Source organism: Amblyraja radiata, unplaced genomic scaffold (genome assembly GCF_010909765.2).
Source record: "Amblyraja radiata isolate CabotCenter1 unplaced genomic scaffold, sAmbRad1.1.pri S110, whole genome shotgun sequence".
Lineage (NCBI taxonomy): Eukaryota > Metazoa > Chordata > Chondrichthyes > Rajiformes > Rajidae > Amblyraja > Amblyraja radiata.
The window spans coordinates 3641-22938 of NW_022630100.1; the positions used below are offsets into that span (position 1 = coordinate 3641).

A 19298-nucleotide genomic window follows, 5' to 3' on the forward strand; every position below is an offset into this window, starting at 1 on the left:
TGGGCGACCAACTTCTCAGCATGGTCAAAACGACACCCACATCCCAGATTCTGTAGTACCTGGTTTTTGGGGGTTTTGCATTAAATATGCCCCTCATAAGTTTTATTACCAGGGGGTGCGTTCCCACCGTGTGCCGCTCCGTTCCTTGCGATAGGTAATTGGAGAGTGCACTTCTGGCACTATTAATGGCACTGAAGCCCAATCATTTATCACAATGGAGGCTTGTTAGGAATTCCAATACGGCCAGAATGTTCTTGGCTCTTTGGTCTAGGTTGTTGTCAAAGCAGTATTTGCCCCATTTCTTGATATGTCCGAGGTACTGCTTTTGTGTTGACAGTCTTTGTGCTGATGTCATGAGATTCATAGTTCTGTCTGTCAGCCCCATGCCGTGCAGTGGGTCTTTCAGACTCTACAAATCAACAAATCCATATTCTTATGGCATGGGTGACTGCCCTCAGTCACTGGATGAATTAGTGAATTTTGGCTATGTCCAATAAGGGAACATGGTTCTAACACCATCCCCTGGATAACCGAATACCACGGTTGAGTAGGCCAATCGGGTACTATGAGAATCCCAGATGCCGAATCTTGTTGAATTTTCCTTAGTACCCGATTGATGAGGCTGAACGGAGGAAATGCATAAAAACACCATTTCCCCCAATGCAGTGAGAAAGCATCTGTAGATTCTGCCCCAGGGTCTGGTTCCCAGGACACATACCTTGGTAGTTGGTGATTCAACCTGGAAGCAAAAAGATCAATATCTGGCGTACCATATTTTGCTGTAATTTCAGCAAATACTTTTTTATTTAACTTCCATTCCGTGTTTTCGTTAAATTTGCGTGACCTGGTGTCTGCCACTGAATTTAGCTTCCCTGGTAGGTATGTTGCCGATATCCAAATGTTTCTTTGGATACACCATTGCCAAATTAAATTTGCCAATTGATCACAAGATGTCGATATATTTCCACCCATATAATTAATATATATGCCACCTCCACTGTCTTCCACCTCCCTCCACAACTAGAAACAGAATTAGTGGCTCCCCAACCAATGGCGCTGGCATCTGTTTGTAATACCATAGACGGGTTGTCAATGATGATTGGGTTGGAGCAATACCTAATGTTATGTTCCCACCACTGTAGTTCAATTTTACTTCGGAGTCACGTGAGTGACTACGTGAAGAACCCGCTCAGTGCGCAGGCGCGGCATTACGCCAGCGGTGCAACAGCGGCAGCGGGACTAGGCACTCCCGCAACAGAGAAACGGACCGTCAGGTGAGTATCCTGAGGTCGGGTTTCTTTTACAGGGGAGCCCCTTTTTCTGCTTGTGTTTTACAGGCAGAGAAAAAGGCTCTGGAACAAAACTGTCCCCCGTTCGAGGAGGAACGTTTCCCGTCGGGGGGAAGGGGGGCAGCAACAGGCGGTAGGAGCGACCCGGTGTTCCTCTATTCCCCGACACCGTGCTGAGCCCAGCCCGATAGCGGGCTGGATGCATAGCCACCCGAAGAGGCAGCCGGCAGGTGTTCCCGATTTGGGACGGGACGTCTCTCCACCCGCACGGGGGGAGAGAGAGCCGCCTGAGCCGCTGGAGCGGCTCATGGAGCAGGTGCCTGCGAGACGCGCTGCTTGAGGGGCGCTCTCGCATCTACAAGGCACAAAAGCTCCAGAAGAAGGCGGTAGGAACATTTAACCGGGCGTACCGCTATCCCCACACCGCGCCGAAGCCAGTCCCGCTAGTGCCTGAGCTGCGGGCTGGATATTCAGCCATCCGAAGAGGCATCCGGCCGGTGGCTTCCGACTTGTCGGAGGGGACGTCTCTCCACCCGCAGGGAGAGAGACAGCCGCCTGAGCCGCTGGAGCGGCTCCTGGAGCAGGAGCTCCTGCGAGACACGCTACGTGAGGGGCAGTCTCGCTGGAGGGTTCAGGCATACCCTCCACAGTGCATAGGCACTGCCCATCGCTTCCTCCTTATTGTGGTTAGCTTTGGGGTGACCAGTGGCTGGGCTGGTCATGAAGAGGGGTCACTGGCTGAACAATATCGGGAGTATGCTTGAGGTACAGGATCAGGAAGAGCTGCTGGGTGTGGCCGCTATGTGGCTCCACCACTAGCGAGATGGCTTTTCAGTCTCAACTGATGGCCAGCTTACTACCTGTCTTTTCCAAAAAACCTCTCCAAGACAGGTAGCCATGAGGCGTTGGTTTTATCACGCCTCCCCTAAATTGCATTTACTCAAAGTGCCCGCCATTATTGGGGGATACATTGAGCAGCGCATTTAACCTAAATATTTTAAAAATGCATTTGGTACCCTGACGTCGGCTATCATGTCCACCTGCTCATTCCAGAAGGGCAGGGTAGTATGGCAAAACACCTGACCCTACTGTTCAACGGTATACCTTATAACTTCTGAAATGAACTCACAAACCTGCCCTCAATCTATGAAATTAACAGGACTATGAGAACGCCGACCTCATAAGCACAGATCCTGCTACCTGGCACTTACCAAACCAGTCCTAAAAAACTGGACGAAGTGTTCAAACTATTCGGCACAAGAGGGCAGAGTCTGGATTGAGCACCACACTAAACCAGACAGCAGTACCTCAACGTGTCCACCAGGGGCGTCTGCCTCATGGTACTGGTGAAAGCTCGGGGCATGCATGCCAAACCTGTAGCATTTTAGGCCACGGCCCAGAGCAGGCCCCAGGGGAAAATGTGCCACCCCCCAACAAACATCGTCCCTACAAGAACAAGGAACAAGAAACTGAAGAAAACAACAATGAAGACAGATAAGTATGGTTCCTACCATCACATAAAGGTTAAGGGTTGTACTAACAAGGGGTGGATGAATCACGCCTGGTTAGGAAGCTATCACTCTTGGTAGTTATATACCAAAAAATAAATACAAGGGGAATAGAATTAATATCTTGCCACCAATTCAGCAAGCACCCCAAGTGGTCTACCCTCCCACGATGGTGAATGTCGCACCATCGTTGATAAACCACTTGAGTATTTCACCAGGTATACCCATTCATGGGATTTGTAACTACTACCATGGATCCAAGGATACTTTATGGTAGACATCGACCTTGAAGATGCACACTATATCAGTACCTTCTCATATAAGTTTCGGATATACCGCAATTACCTGGATGGAGTAACCATGATGAGCGTTGCGGCATTTAAGTCAAAGTTATCCAGAATCAACTAGCCCTGACACTTAGAAACATTCCGTCATGGCATGTCTATATATTAACGACAAACTATCCTTGGATACAGCTTTAGCTGCATCGCTTCTCGGCCTTTTGGCTAAGATCAAGTGTGGTATCTGTTATTATCAGTTTAATAATCTGATACGTCCCTTATCTAGGGACCATATATTAAATTAAATTTTGGAACAGGGAGATGGAATAGGGGCTTGCTCCGTCCACTCACGCATCGACCCAGTATTGCAGTGCCTCTGGGAACGGTGCACAAAATATATATCCAGATATTTACGTTGACCATCCACAACGTTGTTATCTGGTATTCATTAAGACTATCAGTCATGGTGCATTAACCACCAATCAACTACGTGGCAAAGTAATTGGGATATAGCAGCATTACCAGCTACTGAACTTTGTACCTTTCCTATGAGCTGAGATACTAGTGTTCAAAACTATCTCCATACCTGTAATATGGGGGCAAATGGATTAATCTGTAGTGTTATCATGGAATTTATCGGCAGGAAGGATTATGGTTGTACACTTCCACCTGTTTTGAGTAACATCTTATGTGTCCTGATGTGTTACTGAGCTTGTAATACTTAATGCCAATATGAATTGACTTAAACATGTTATATATTAACTTACTTAATTCTCGTGAAGCATTTGCTCAGTAATCCACCAAATTTGCATGTTCGTTTATAAGATAACAACATCAGTGGTGGCATATACCAAACCACTTGGGCGGAGAACATCGATATTAGGGGACAATTTATTAACAATTGGAAACCGTATGTCGTCAAACATGTTTGACCATCAGTAACTCACCTATCAGGTGAGCTAAATACTGTAAACATACATTTAAACCAAAAATATTTGCTGAAATCACTAAGCAATATGGACACCAGATATCGATTCCTTATATCCAATTAAATCACCACGTACTAACTTACGTCACATGAAACCAATCTCAAGGCAGCGGCAATGGAGACATTACCGCGTATTGAGGGGTGGGGGGAACCTCATCTCTATGTTTTCCTTTCCTTCTACCTCTTCAATAGGTACTACGGCTTCATCAGTCGGGTACTACGCAAATTACAGTGGACCAAGTCCACAAGCATGGTTCCCAGTGATCCTCGACATGGTCATTAAAAGAATTGCAGAATTGGGAAGACCATTGCTGTGCTTGGATCAGGAGCACTATCAACCTGATGACAGCATTCCGTCGCATATCCTAGGGAACATACCTGAGGAGCATCAAGAAATGGTACACTGTTTCCAAAACAGGAATTACACATTCAACTATAACAAAAAACTGTACTGGAGCTCCTGGCAGGTCTTCACCACAATGAAGGACATGTTCTGTTAGCCTACTCAACTTGGGTACCGCTCACTGGTGATCAGATACAGGAGAGGTATATCAATCCATTCCCCAGAAATAGGTACACCCAAATTGGGATGTCAGTGAAATCCTGACATACCTTAGGGGATGATCACCAGCCAGGTCACTCACCCTGGAACAGCCTACCCTGAAGATGGACATGCTGGTGGCCTTACATCAACACAAAGAGCCAGCTCTCCCATCTACTGCGATGGGACAACATGGTTATAACACCAGATAGTGTCACATGCCCATTCAAGGGTTGGCCAAACAGAACAGACCAGGAACATCAGGTCCAGTCATGACATTCCGGGCATACCCACCTGAACCACGTTTTATGTGTCATGACCCACTTAGAGATCGACACAATAAGGAATACCGAGGGAGAGGAAAAAGCCTTATGGGTCAGCCACAGGAAACCTCATGGTCGGGTGACGAGCTAAACTATCTCTAGTGGCTCAAGCAGGTACTGGGAGTTGCTGGAGTAAATACTAACGTGTATAAAATCTTATTCCACCAGAACAGCTTCCACGTCAGTAACTAAGAGGATGGACGAGCCTATGGACCACATCCTGGCTACTGCAGGGTGGTCTAGGGAGTAAACGTTCCAAACTTTTATAACAAACCACTGACAGAACCTGTATCGTTTGCAGAAAAAGAATCTGCAAAAAAATATATAATTTAAGCCCGGGGGAGCAATTGGTCTTGTTGTTGTTAATAACACCATTATTGTTTTTACAAACAGATTCATGGTTGATTACGATAACATACTTCCTCCCTCGAATGACTTCGGCAGCGAGTGAAGTATGAACTGTTACACGGTTTGAAATCACAGAGCTTTGAAGTCTTCACGTAGTCACTCACGTGACTCCGAAGTAAAATAGTAAGATTAAACGAGAACTTACCAGTTTGAAGTTTGATCTGTATTTTATGAGGAGTTACGATGAGGGATTACGTGCCCTCCGCTCCCACCCTCATTATATGGATCAAACTAATAAATTGATGTCTCCTTATCTTTACTATGTTTACTTCAAATAACTGTGTCTATCTGTGATTCCACACCGCTGCTTGGAAGTATGCCGCGCCTGCGCACTGAGCGGGTTCTTCACGTAATCCCTCATCGTAACTCCTCATAAAATACAGATCAAACTTCAAACTGGTAAGTTCTCGTTTAATCTTACTATTATAGCTTCTGTAGGTAGCTCCATAGGCCTATCAAAATGACCCTTGTTAAATTTGAGTGCTCTAAATTTTGCTCTTTGCAAATTTTGATAATGTAATGTCCCAAATTGTGTGGCCAGGAATGTAGCCACAATCTTCCCAATTATCCGGGCTACCCGTCTAATGGAGGGTCTGTTGGTGTTAAGAAGCTTGCTGCAGTCCTCCTGTAGGGCTGCGGCTTTATCTATTGGTAAAGTTACTAACATATTGACCGTGTTAATGGTGAATGTATGTTCCACCTTTTAGTACCATAGTGGCCTCCATAGTTGCTTCATTGGTCTGTCAGAATGATCCATAAATTATTGAGTGACGCGTGTTAGCGCTCAGTAATTTGATTATGTAAAGGTCACGATATCATGCGGCTGGCACACACAGCCCCTAATGCCAATATTCTATTCCCAGTCTGGTGGATGGTTCAGTTCCCTGCAAGCATCCCTTAAGGCTGTACCCTTCCTTACGGCAAAGTCACTGCCATGTGAACCAACCTTCTTCCTGCCTTAATTTAGTAAGAACCAGACTTCCTTAGTTACCAGTGGGTTTCTGTTTCCTTCTGGATCCCCGAGGCCGTGTGTTGTGGGTGTATACATCTTCCAGCATAAGGCGATACCTTTGAGGACGATGTTTGGACGTCTAGGTGAGCTCCAGATTGGCTTCATCGTCCAACTCCTTGACCTTCTAGCTGGGTCACCTCCAAATAAAGGGTTTTGCTTGGAGGTTTGGGGTTAACGCAGGCCCGCGTCAATCCCGGTTGGATGTTCCAGGAGCATAAATAAATGGTTAGCACATTCATGGATTTACAATCCTCGGTGGCCAGTGACAGCTATGGCTAATGTTTGCCCCACCAGTTGATAGCAAGCCACGTGGTCTATGCTAGCTTCTAATCTGGTTAATAGATCTTCCCCAGTTAGCTTTAACTTATCCCTGTTGATTTCCCCTGAAACATAAAACAGACACTCCCTTGTGACTGCCAGATGAGGATGGAATATGCCATCAATTTTGGCCTGCTAAATCCTTCATCTCAACATATAATTGCTGTATTTCTATCAGGAAATGACCAATAATGCACTCTATGACTTGGTGACTAAGAATGGCATCACCTCATAGTTACAGCAATATATCTATTACCTGTCCAGGACTTGACCTCAGCATTCTTCTGATAGAAGAGTCTGCTGGGGAGGGAGAAAGCATGATATAGCCCTATAGAAGGTGCTGCTTTCATCTCCTGGATCTGTCATTCCCTCAAGCACTTCCCTGTAGTAATAGAAGTGAGCTACAGCCCTGTAAAAAGGTGCTGCCACGAGACTTACCCACTAGAGGCTTTGTTCTTGGACCTGCATCCCTCCAACGAGGTATGTTCTCCCAGGTGTAGGTCCTGCAGTGCCAACGCGGTGCAGTGTTCACGGCCCCTGTGCCGTCAGTACTTCCCTGTGGCGCTGCAACTGCAATTCCAGCGCGGTGCAGTGCTCACGGGCACTGTGCCGCCCGCACACCGTTGGCCTGAGCGTCCCTCAGGGAGTTCCAACATGTTTCCTTTCACCCCAGACTCACTGGAGGTGTGTAGTTCTGCGGCCCGTTCAGGGTCTGCCCAGAACTGATCCTCCGTGTTCTCCTCTGATGAGGAAAAGACACTGTGCAGCCCCCGAGGGGTACCGCTGTGGGGCTTACTAGTTGCCCACTGTGGCAGCCTCCATCTCCCGGAGTCTGCCACGGAGGGTCTGCTGGGGGTGAGTAGTTCTGCGGCCCGTTCAGGGTCACCCAGAACTGATCCTCCGTGTTCTCCTCTGATGAGGAAGAGACACTGTGCAGCCCCCGAGGGGTACCGCTGTGGGGCTTATTGGTTGCCCACTGTGGCAGCCTCTAACTCCCGGAGTTTGCCACGGAGGATCTCCTTGAGCAACCGCCGACCCGGTGCTCACGGGCACTGGTCGCTTGCGGTTGTTCTCCAGCTGGTCAAACCAGCTCCAATGCCCGTTAGCTCCAACCGCTCGGGCCGATCCCGGTGCTTACGGCACTGGTCCCTCGCGGTTGCTGTGTAGCCGGTCAAACCGGCTCCAATGCCCTCAGCACTGGCTGCTCCCGGCTGCTCGTTAATCTTAAACCGCTGGGACCGACCCCGGTGCTCATGGCACTGGTCCCTCTGCGGTCGTTTTGCAGCCGGTCAGACCGGCTCCAATGCCCTCAGCACTAGCCGCTCGTGGCTGCCGTAGGGACCCCTCGGACCAACCCCGGTACTTACAGCACTGGTCCCTCGTGGTTGTTCCCTGTCCTCGAGCTGCTTCAACCAGCCCCGGTAATCTCGGCACTGGCCGCTAGCGACTGCTCCAAGCCAGACTCGCTTGAGACTGGCATATGGGACGTCTTTTGCTTCGCTTCCCGCCCGGCCGAGAAGTGAATTTTGCCAGTGCGGGAGCGAAGTCGGCCACAGCTGTTTCCTCTCCGGAGGTTTCGCATGCCTTTGCTGCTGCTGCCGGCTGCCCGCACTCCGTGGTTCTCCCCCGCCAGTTTTCCGCAGCCTTCATGGATCCGGTCCATGTCTCCACCTAAAAGGTAAGTGGAAGGAACGCAGAGTCTCTTACCTGCTGCTCCCGACTTTCAAATTCTCCACTAGAGGAACGTTGTTCCCCCTGCTGTGACTCGTTGCAATGCGTGTAGCGATATGACACGCATGCGTTGGAAGCGGGGTTCTTCACGTAGTCACTCACGTGACTCCGAAGTAAAATTACCTTTATTGTAATTTTGTGCCTGCAGTCATACATACAATAATACAATAATAAACAACAATAAACACAAATTAACATCCACCACAGTGAGTCCTCCAAGCACCTCCTCACTGTGGTGGAGGCAAAAATCTTAGGGCTGCAGTCTCTTCCCTCCTCTTCTCCCTCTGCGCTGAGGCGATCACCGGGCGATGGCACAAACAGTCCCGCGGCTCACCGAACCCCGCAAACGGGCCGGCTCAAACACCCGGGGTGTTCGAAGCTGCTGCCCTCCAGTCCAGCGGTTGCAGCCGCTGGCCCGCGGCTGAACCCCGGACTCAGGTCACCGCCGCCAGAACGCCGTCCCAGCCGCCGGAGCACCGTTCCAGCCCCTAGCCGGATCGCCCTCACGTGAGTGCCGTTCCTCCCTCGAGCTGGGCCGCTCCGATGGGAGCGCCATTCCACCCTCGGGCTGGGCTGCTCCGACGGGAGCGCCACAGCCCCTCACGGGAGAGTCTCAGCCCCGCGCCAGGCCGCCCTCACGGGAGCGTCACAGCCCCTCACGGTGGCGCCGTTCCAGCCCCGAGCCGGACCGCCCTCATGGGAGCGAGCCCAGGGCGAGTCCTGACAGGCTGCCTCCGGAGTCTCGAGGTCGCCAGCTGCGCCATTAGGCCTCAGCGCAGACGGAGGCAGAGAAGGGGGATACGACAAAAAAAGTCGCATTCCCCCGAAGGGAGAGACAGCAAACCCCGTTTCAACCCCCACACCAAAACACAACCTAAAAACCAAAAACGTAACTAGACAAAACAAAAAAAAAACAACACAAAAAAGTAAAAACAAACGGACTGCAGGCGAGCCGCAGCCGTTCACCAGCTTCCGGTCATTCCAGTAAATGATATAGGGCATAGTGGTTGGTAAGGCCGTCTAACGCTTCAGTGAGGGACTTCTCAAGTTCTGCGAAGGTCTGACACTGAGATGCGATACAGAGGTCATCGGTATTCAGGAAGCTCCTGGTGCTTGGATGGATTGGCTGGTCGTTGGTGTAAATGGTGAAAAGCAGAGGGGCAAAAACACTGCCTTGAGGAAGCCCATTCTTTTGTCTGCGCCATCTGCTGCGATCACCCCTGAGGTCTACAAAGAAGCGTCTATTCTCCAGCATGTTTTGGATCAGAGCTGTCAGGTTTGCATCCTTTGTGATCTTGGATAGCTTTTGCACAAGTATTCGATGGTTGACTGTATCATAAGTCTCTGACAGGTCTACAAAAGCGGCACCAGTAATACATACTTTCTCGTATCTATCCTCAATGAATTGGGTCAGATTCAGGAGCTGGTTTGTGCAGGATTTTCCAGGTCTGAAGCCTGCTTGCTCAGGAATAAGCTGCTGGTCCGTGATGGGGCCCAGTCGATTCAAGATTAGTCTCTCAAATAATTTGTACGTGTGACCGAGCAGGAAGATGGCTTGGAAGTTCTTGGGGTCGGCTGGATCTTTTCCAGGCTTCAGTATAGTCACTATCTTTGCTCGTCTCCTCATCTTTGGTAGCTTGTTCGTTCTGAGACAACTGTTGAATAGGTCAAGAAGCCACTGTTTGGCGGTTGGTCCTAGGTGTTTGACTTGTTCACATAGAATGTCATCATGTCCAGCTGCTTTGGTGTTCTTCATTACTTTGATGCCAAGGAGGAGTTCACCCATAGTGAAGGGTCTGGTAAGGTTAGTATCCCCTTGTGGAGTTGATGAGCAACTTGGTCTGCTGTGGCATCATAACAGGTTTGAGGTTTTGTGTAGTCGTTTCATAATATCCTTATTGTCTTCCAGGCTTTCCTACTGTTTTGAGTCAAGTTTGTAGACTCGATCACCTCTTGCCACCTCCCACGTATCTTGGTTGACACTGCTTTGATAAGTCATTCCCCAGTTATCAGAGTATCATCTCCAAAGGAATTAGCCTGGAAACAGTTGGTGTATTCCTTATGGAGTTCCTTAGCTTCGTCTGACAGTCCGGGGATGAAGTTTACTTGGCATCCTCTGGGATGTTCTTCCTAGAGGATTTTTTCAGCATTTTTACAAAGACATTGTAGCTGGTTGTTAGGTCAATGATTGATGAATCAAAGTGAACCTCTGCCTCACCTGAAAAGACTGTCCAGGTCCTTGGATGGAGTCAAGGGCAGAGATAAAGAGACAGGTGTTGCATCTCCTGCGGTTGCAGAGGAAAGTACCTAGGGAGGGGATGTCTGAACTAATTGCAATGTCTGAGCTACTTAAAGTAAAATAATATGTTCTAGCTGGTGCAGAGGCACAGAAGTTGATACATTAAAGCAATTTCAACATGTCCTAATGGCCTTGCTTTCCGCATATCTAATGCAGGTTTGGAGACAAGATTCAGACACATCTGTGAGATTTGTCTGCAAGACAATGGGGAGGTTTTTAACACAAAATTGCCCGTTGTTGAAAGGTGTTCTTGGAGGAAAGGTTCTGACATCTTTCATTTATCCTGTCCCGATTGCACTGATAGCTAAAAGAAAATGTCTGAGCTACTGAAGGAAAATAATAAGCATGTACTCACAGGTGCAGCCGGGATACTGATTCGCCTTTTCCTCGAACAGTCTCCTTTTCAAATCCTTGTCCTTGCACCCCTCATTGTCCTTGTCATAAAGAACCTCATTAAGCTGGTACCATTCCACCAGGTCCCCCTCCTGTTGCCTGGTGAAGGTGTAGTGCGGAATCTTCCTCCAGCCCTCCCTCACAACCAATGGGGCATCTGCCTCTGATGCAGTTTCAGAGACTGGTGAGAGGGCTCTATTACTGCCTTCACATGTGGCAGTGAAGGATGTAATGTTGGTGGGGCCATATTCTACCTGCCTGTTCTCCTCTGCCGGGGGTCTGTCATGCAGGGCTACCTCCTCCTGTGGCATGTCCTTCTGCCACTCCTCCTCCAGGGTGTGCGACACATGCATGGCAGGCTTTTTGGAGGGTCGTGCACTACCCCTGCGAGTCTGCCTTTTGGGAGCCATCACTTCTACAAAATTTCTCTGCTAAAAGAACTCTGCAACTATGATTGAGCGCGCCCAGGAGTGACAGAGGCCACATGCTTATGTTAATATTAACCTTTTTTTCACCCTGTTTAATTCCACCATGGAGGCCTTACCGGAGGTTTTTGTCAGTCTCCCTAATAGTCAAATGTGGTTTCCGCTTCTTCTATGTTCTGGCGATTATTTAAAAAAATGCCAGAGGTTGCTGGTAGTGAAAGGAACCTCCGGGAACCTCTGGGAACCGCACGGAAACCTTGGTAAGACCCCCCTGGTGGAATAAAACTGGGTGAAAAAAGGTTAATATTAACATAAGCATGTAACCTCTGTCACACCTGGGCGTGCTCAATCATAGTTGCAGAGTTTGCAAAAGCCTCCCAGGTTTTTGTTTAAATCATTTTCGACAAATTTCGAGTGTTTTCGATAACCCTCCTAGCCCTGGAAAGCCTATAATTAAAGATCCTCTGATCCCTTGTCAAATTCCTGAGTGCAAAGGCATCATCACCAACCATACTGTAGAATATGTCCCTGTTGTCTTCTCCTGGCAGAGGTTCGGGATCAAGCATGCCTGCTGTTCCATTTTCAATTGACTGCCCGAGGGGGCTCTCTCTCCAGATCCTGGCATCTGCTACACTGCCAGGTGTGCCCACATACACGTATAGGAATTTGTAGTCTGAGTCCACCACAGCTAGCAGTACTATGGAGTGAAAATTCTTGTAATTGTAATATTTGAACCTCCCTTGGGTTGCTACATGTTTGCCATCCACTGCCCCACATGTATGTTTAAAATTCCATCGTTTATCAAAGCCCTGCGCCACTCTCTTCCAATAATTTAGTGTTCTGGGGCAGTCGATCACATTATCCCCATATATGTCAATGATTCCCTCACAGGTCTCTCGTACAATCTTACTGATAGTGTTGTGGGGTACAAGAAAGTTGTCGCAGAGTCCCCTGATGCCAAATAGCGGAGTGTGATGGCCAGGCGTAGTCCTGGTTCCAGTGGCTTCCTCATATAGGTCTTTTTTTTCAGCACTTATGGCACTTTTTCTGAGACAATTTATCTCAAAATGGACGCTACAAAGCAACCCTAGCACCTCGTGCTGCATATCGGACAGATGTTCTCCATCCAGCATTCTCACGAACCCCGTGATTCCCGAGCCAAGGAGTTTCAGGATCCGCTGCAGCTTCATCTCCTGGGCACGCATGCCCACGGCCATCTGGCCCCATATCACCCTGTTCACTGCTGGTACCTTCAGCAGCCCGCAGTTTACCGGGGTCTCGTGCCTTTTTGCGGTCTCATCTATAGTGAGCTCCTGCAGCTGATGGGTGACCAGATAGTTTATAGTGGAGGCCAGCTCGTCTCCCAGCGGCTCTCCGGACTCTGACGGGACAGCGAATCGTGCTCTCTGACAACGGCCGTTCTTCGCTAGAGTCAGAGTCACCGTCAGAGTCGGGGTCAGAATTCTGCTGACCCTCTGCACTCACCTCTTCCCCGAGGGTGCTATTTCGCAGCCCTCTACTAGGTGCTGCTGGCGCGGCATTTTCTGTAGCCTGGAGCCCACACAACTCCTCGTCCCGGAGTGTGCATTGCTGGAGCAACCTCTGAATAAGGTGCTCCATTTGGGATAACCGTTCAGCAACGGTATCACTCATAAGGGATTGCTCCCGACCCGACTCAGTTGAGTCCAAGGGCCTAGCAAACTTTTCCATCGCCTTACTCCCGACTGGCGTTGGCTCCGTGCTTTCCAGCACCAAGTCTGCAGTCGCCCCGCTCCCGGTCGGCGACTGTGCAGGGGTACCAGGCAGCCGCTCACAGACCGCACTCTCGCGGCTCTCGCTAGATTTACCTGCGGCTCGCCTCCTCACCTGGGCCATCTTCTCCATGGTGCTTCTAGAAAAGAATAGAACAGAGCACGGCACCACAGCAAAACGGCTCCAGCCCCCAGCTAAGTTTTTCAAACTTAACTGGGTTTTAAAGTACTTACCGCTGGAGGAGCTGTGTCCTCCTGCTGGTCCGTGCACCAATGCGTCAGACGTAATGACGCACATGCGCACAGGCGGGACTTCTTCACGGAATCACTCACGTGACTCCGAAGTAAAATGGGCGATTAATGTTCATAGTTTTGTCCGAGCCCAGTTTAATAGCCTGATGGCTGTGGGGAAGTAGCTATTCCTGAACTTGGTTGTTAGAGTCTTCAGGCTCCTGTACCTTCTGCCTGAAGGTAGCAGGGAGATGAGTGTGTGGCCAGGATGGTGTGGGTCCTTGATGATACTGCCAGCCTTTTTGAATGAACTTCAGCACCCGTTGGAGCTTCATCTCTTGTGCCCGAATCCAAATGCCCATATGACCCCAAATGACATTATTAACAGCTGGTACTTTCAGTAGCGCACAATTAAGCGGGGTTTCATATTTTTTCGCTGTCTCGTCCATTGTCAGCTCTTGCAGCAGATGGTAGAGTAAATAATTTATTGTTGTCGCCAATCCTTCTCCCAACGGCTCCCCTGACTCTCTGGGGATGTCAAACCTTTGTACCAGACATGGTATTTCAGACTCATCCCTTGGGCTCTGCTCACCCACAGATTCAGCGTCAGAATAATACTGACCCGTGAAGCTCTCCTCCTCCAAGAGGGAACGATTGAGCAGCCCTATTTCAGGTACTGCTGGCGGGGGATTCTCCCATAGGCCGACGCATATACAGACCTATTTCAGGCGCTGCTGGCACGGCCTCTGCCGTTGGCCGGCGCGGACTCCACTCCTCCTCCCGGAGTGTGTCCTGATAGAGCATCCTTTCCATCAGGAACTCTATTTTAGATATCCGTGCAGAAACGGTATCTGTTTCAGGAGGGGAACCCTCCTGGCCCGACTCATGCGAGTCTACTGGCCGAGCCGACTTTCTAATGGCCTTACGCCCCTACGGCGCGGCGACGGTACTCACAGGAACCGAGTCTGCAGTCGCTGGCCTCCCTGCCACCGACTCAATAGGTGAATTAGGCGGTCGCCCGCTTCCCGCACTCCCGCGGTCTTCCATGGTTTTACCAGCGGCACGCCTCACCTTCCCTCTTAACACTTTCTCCATGGTAAACTTAATCTGAAAAACAACTCTACTCCCACAAGAAAGCGACCTCCGACTAAGCTGAAACATTTCTTTGAGGTTTTTAAACTTACCGCTGGAGGAGCACTACTCCTCCCAACCGGTCGCTGCGCCATGCGTCTGAAGTTATGACGCGCAAGCGGCTGAACGGGCTCTCCTTCACGTAGTCACTCACGTGACTCTGAAGTACAATCACCTCTGAAAGGTGCATTCATTTCTTCCAAAGGAAAAGGTTTAGGCAATGCAGGAGGTAAACAATCATCTAATAAAAGACCATTGAGGCATGAGTTAATTGCTGGCTAAAAGCTTCCTATAGATGATACTCTTGTTCATGACCTATTGAATGAGCTTATTATCTGCTTGAAATAAGAAAAAGTGACCAGCCAAAGGCTCCTGCATGTCTTCCAAGGGATGCTTTTAAATCCCTGGGGAAATGAACAAAAAACAACTTGCATACCATTTAGGCATGAGTTAATTGCACGCTATATTTTCCATAGATGGTCCGCAGGTTCATGACCCTATCAAAGAGTTGATCATGTGCATGAGATTTTAAAAAGTGTCAAAGTGACTTTTGAAAGCTTCCTGCATGTCTTACAAGGGAATGTGCGTAAACGGACAAATACGTTGAAACGAAAGAGGATTGTGTTGGTTGTTGGCCTGCCAGGAAGAAAATGGAGGAAGTGTTGTGGATGAACAAGGTTTTGACTTTAAAGCATGTGCTAATGGCCTTGCTTCATGCATATCTAATGTAGGTTTGGAGACAAGATTCTGACACATCTGTTAGATTTGTCTGCAAGACACTGGGGAAGGTTTCTACACAACATTGTATGCATACCGTTATTTATAATCACATAAATGAAAGGTGTTCTTGTATTAAAAATTCTGATTTCTTAAAATCAACCTGTAGTGATTGTAATGATGTCTGAGCTAATTGCAATGTCTGAACTACTTAAAGTAAAATAATATGTTCTAGCTGGTGCAGAGGCACAGAAGTTGATACCTTAAAGCAATTTTAACGTGTCCTAATGGCCTTGCTTTCCGCATATCTAATGCAGGTTTGGAGACAAGAATCAGACACATCTGTGAGATTTGTCTGCAAGACAATGGGAAGGTTTTTAACACAGAATTGTCCGCATACCATTCTTAACATTCACATTGTTGAAAGGTGTTCTTGGAGGAAAGGTTCTGACATCTTTCATTTATCCTGTCCCGATTACATTGATATCTAAAAGAAAATGTCTGAGCTACTGAAGGAAAATAGTAAAATTAAACGAGAACTTACCAGTTTGAAGTTTGATCGGTATTTTATGAGGAGTTACGATGAGGGATTACGTGAAGAACCCCGCTTCCAACGCATGCGTGTCATTCTTCAAAGCAGCGGTGTGAGGTCACAGAAACCTATAATGACCTAACATAGTAAGATTATCAAAGAGATACCAGTTTTTGATATGATCATAGGAGAGTGGGAGCGGAGGGCACGTATTCCCTCATCGTAACTCCTCATAAAATACCGATCAAACTTCAAACTGGTAAGTTCTCGTTTAATCTTACTATTTTACTTCGGAGTCACGTGAGTGACTACGTGAAGATTTCAAAGCTCTGTGACGTCATGCCGTGGAACGAGTCCATGCTTCAGAACTGCCTTGAATATTGGGGGAAGGTATAGTTAGCAATTTTTGAACACACCAATACAAAAACTTGTGTGATATAACGAAAAATAAATTTATTAAGTTGAAATCATAGCCCTGTAACTTTTCGGGCAAATTATATTATTGAACATAATATGCTTTCAGAAAATGATGATGGATCCAAAACTGGTTTGTTATAAAACCTTTGGAAAGTCTTTTCCGATGACCATCCTGCCATTCTGAGGATTTTGTCTGTGGGCACCTCCAGAATTTTTGCTGCGGACGTCGCTGCAGCCCTCGAATGATCTTGGTATTTTCCATGTATAATAGGATATGTTTGGCTATACACAGGCTTTCATCATTTGGATATGCCATAAATTCGATCACTTGCCCCGATGAACCTGCTCGGTTTTGTTTTATTAAATCATGTATGACAAATACCAGTTTCTCGGGTGAGATTATCAAGCAGTCCAGCCTCAATTTGTTTAATGACTGGACTTGTTGTGCGGTAACTAACGCCATGAGCATAACCATCTTCATGGTCAGTTTTGGAAGTGATAATGATGTTATGGGCGACCAACTTCTCAGCATGGTCAAAACGACACCCACATCCCAGATTCTGTAGTACCTGGTTTTTGGGGGTTTTGCATTAAATATGCCCCTCATAAGTTTTATTACCAGGGGGTGCGTTCCCACCGTGTGCCGCTCCGTTCCTTGCGATAGGTAATTGGAGAGTGCACTTCTGGCACTATTAATGGCACTGAAGCCCAATAATTTATCACAATGGAGGCTTGTTAGGAATTCCAATACGGCCGGAATGTTCTTGGCTCTTTGGTCTAGGTTGTTGTCAAGCAGTATTTGCCCCATTTCTTGATATGTCCGAGGTACTGCTTTTGTGTTGACAGTCTTTGTGCTGATGTGATGAGATTCATAGTTCTGTCGGTCAGCCCCATGCCGTGCAGTGGGTCTTTCAGACTCTACAAATCAACAAATCCATATTCTTATGGCATGGGTGACTGTCCTCAGTCACTGGATGAATTAGTGAATTTTGGCTATGTCCAATAATGGAACATGGTTTTAACACCATCCCCTGGATAACCGAATGCCACGGTTGAGTACGCCAATCGGGTACTATGAGAATCCCAGATGCCGAATCTTGTTGAATTTTTCTTAGTACCCGATTGATGAGGCAGAACGGAGGAAATGCATAAAAACACCATTTCCCCAATGCAGTGAGGAAGCATCTGTAGCTTCTGCCCCAGGGTCTGGTTCCCAGGACACATACCTTGGTAGTTGGTGATTCAAGCTGGATGCAAAAAGATCAATATCTGGCGTACCATATTTTGCTGTAATTTCAGCAAATACTTTTTTATTTAACATCCATTCCGTGTTTTCGTTAAATTTGCGTGACCTGGTGTCTGCCACTGAATTTAGCTTCCCTGGTAGGTATGTATGTTGCCGATATCCAAATGTTTCTTTGGATACACCATTGCCAAATTAAATTTGCCAATTGATCACAAGATGTCGATATATTTCCACCCATATAATTAACATATGCCACCGCGGTGGTATTATCAATTTGTAACCTTACATGCTGGTGCTTAATTGCTGAGCAATATGACTTAAGGTCATAAAATGCCCCTAACATCTCTAGGTAATTTATACCACGCGTGTTAAGTAAACTGCCTCCTCTGTCTTCCACCTCCCTCCACAACTAGAAACAGAATTAGTGGCTCCCCAACCAATGGCGCTGGCATCTGTTTGTAATACCATAGACGGGTTGTCAATGATGATTGGGTTGGAGCAATACCTAATGTTATGTTCCCACCACTGTAGTTCAATTATAGCTTCTGTAGGTAGCTCCATAGGCCTATCAAAATGACCCTTGTTAAATTTGAGTGCTCTAATTTTTGCTCTTTGCAAATTTTGATAATGTAATGTCCCAAATTGTGTGGCCGGGAATGTAGCCACAATCTTCCCAATTATCCGGGCTACCCGTCTAATGGAGGGTCTGTTGGTGTTAAGAAGCTTGCTGCAATCCTCCTGTAGGGCTGCGGCTTTATCTATTGGTAAAGTTACTAACATATTGACCGTGTTAATGGTGAATCCTAAATAATCCATATTAGTTGATGGTATCAATTTAGACTTAATTGGATGGATGATAAACCCTAGTTGTTCGAACAATTGTTTTGTGGCAAGTACTGTTTGATGTGCCAATTCATAAGTTGTGGCAACAATAAAAATGTCGTCTAAATATGCCATCACCCTATGGCTTTGTTGACGTAACAATGCCAAAGCTGGTTTCAGAATTTTGGTGAATAATCTGGGGCCTGATGTTAGCCCATTTGGAAAGGCTGTATATTGCCAAAGTTCTCCCATCCAGTTAAATTTCAAATACCGTCTGTGTTCCCCTCTGATGGGTACTGTATAGTATGCATCTTTTAAGTCAATGGTTGCCATATGGAACCCCACTGACACTAATTCTTTAGCAGTAATAAAGGTATCCATCTTAAAATGAATATATTGAACGAATGTGTTTAGGGTTGACAGGTCAATGATAATCCGGCAACCCCCATCTTTTTTATTTTTAATAAATATGTTTGATACAAATTCTAATGGTTCATGTATAATGTGCTCAATTACACCTTTTGTATACAATCGTTGTAGCTCCATGTGAGCTTTAGATTGTTCGGTTTTTCTAAGGACGAAATGCCTTTCTGGTGTATGTTGTACTGGGGAGTTATTGAAATGAATAAATTCTATCAGATAACCTCGAATAATGCTTAGAATATACGAATCTGTAGTGATTTTACACCATTCGTTACTGTAGTATTGCAGCCTCCCCCCCACTGTCGTGCCCCCCTTTTTTTTACAAAAGAACAAGACCCACCTACCTCCATGGTTACTGGTGGTTGTTTTATAATTTTCTTTGTTTTTTGAAAAAAGGGGGTTCTATTTTTACTGATCGAGTTCGTGGTTGTGCTGGCGGTTGAGGCTTCCGCATCTTCCAGGGTGGCCGTCCCTGGCCATACCCTAAAAAAGGCTGCTGCGGGTTATATTGG

At 47.3% G+C, this 19298-nt stretch overlaps 1 non-coding gene across 1 annotated transcript; it reads left to right on the forward strand.

Annotated features, from left to right (window-relative positions):
• Nucleotides 1-3283: 3283 nt before the first annotated feature.
• Nucleotides 3284-3474, forward strand: LOC116969149. The gene has a single exon (XR_004410646.1). It is a non-coding gene; the product is annotated as a U2 spliceosomal RNA (small nuclear RNA).
• Nucleotides 3475-19298: the final 15824 nt, after the last annotated feature.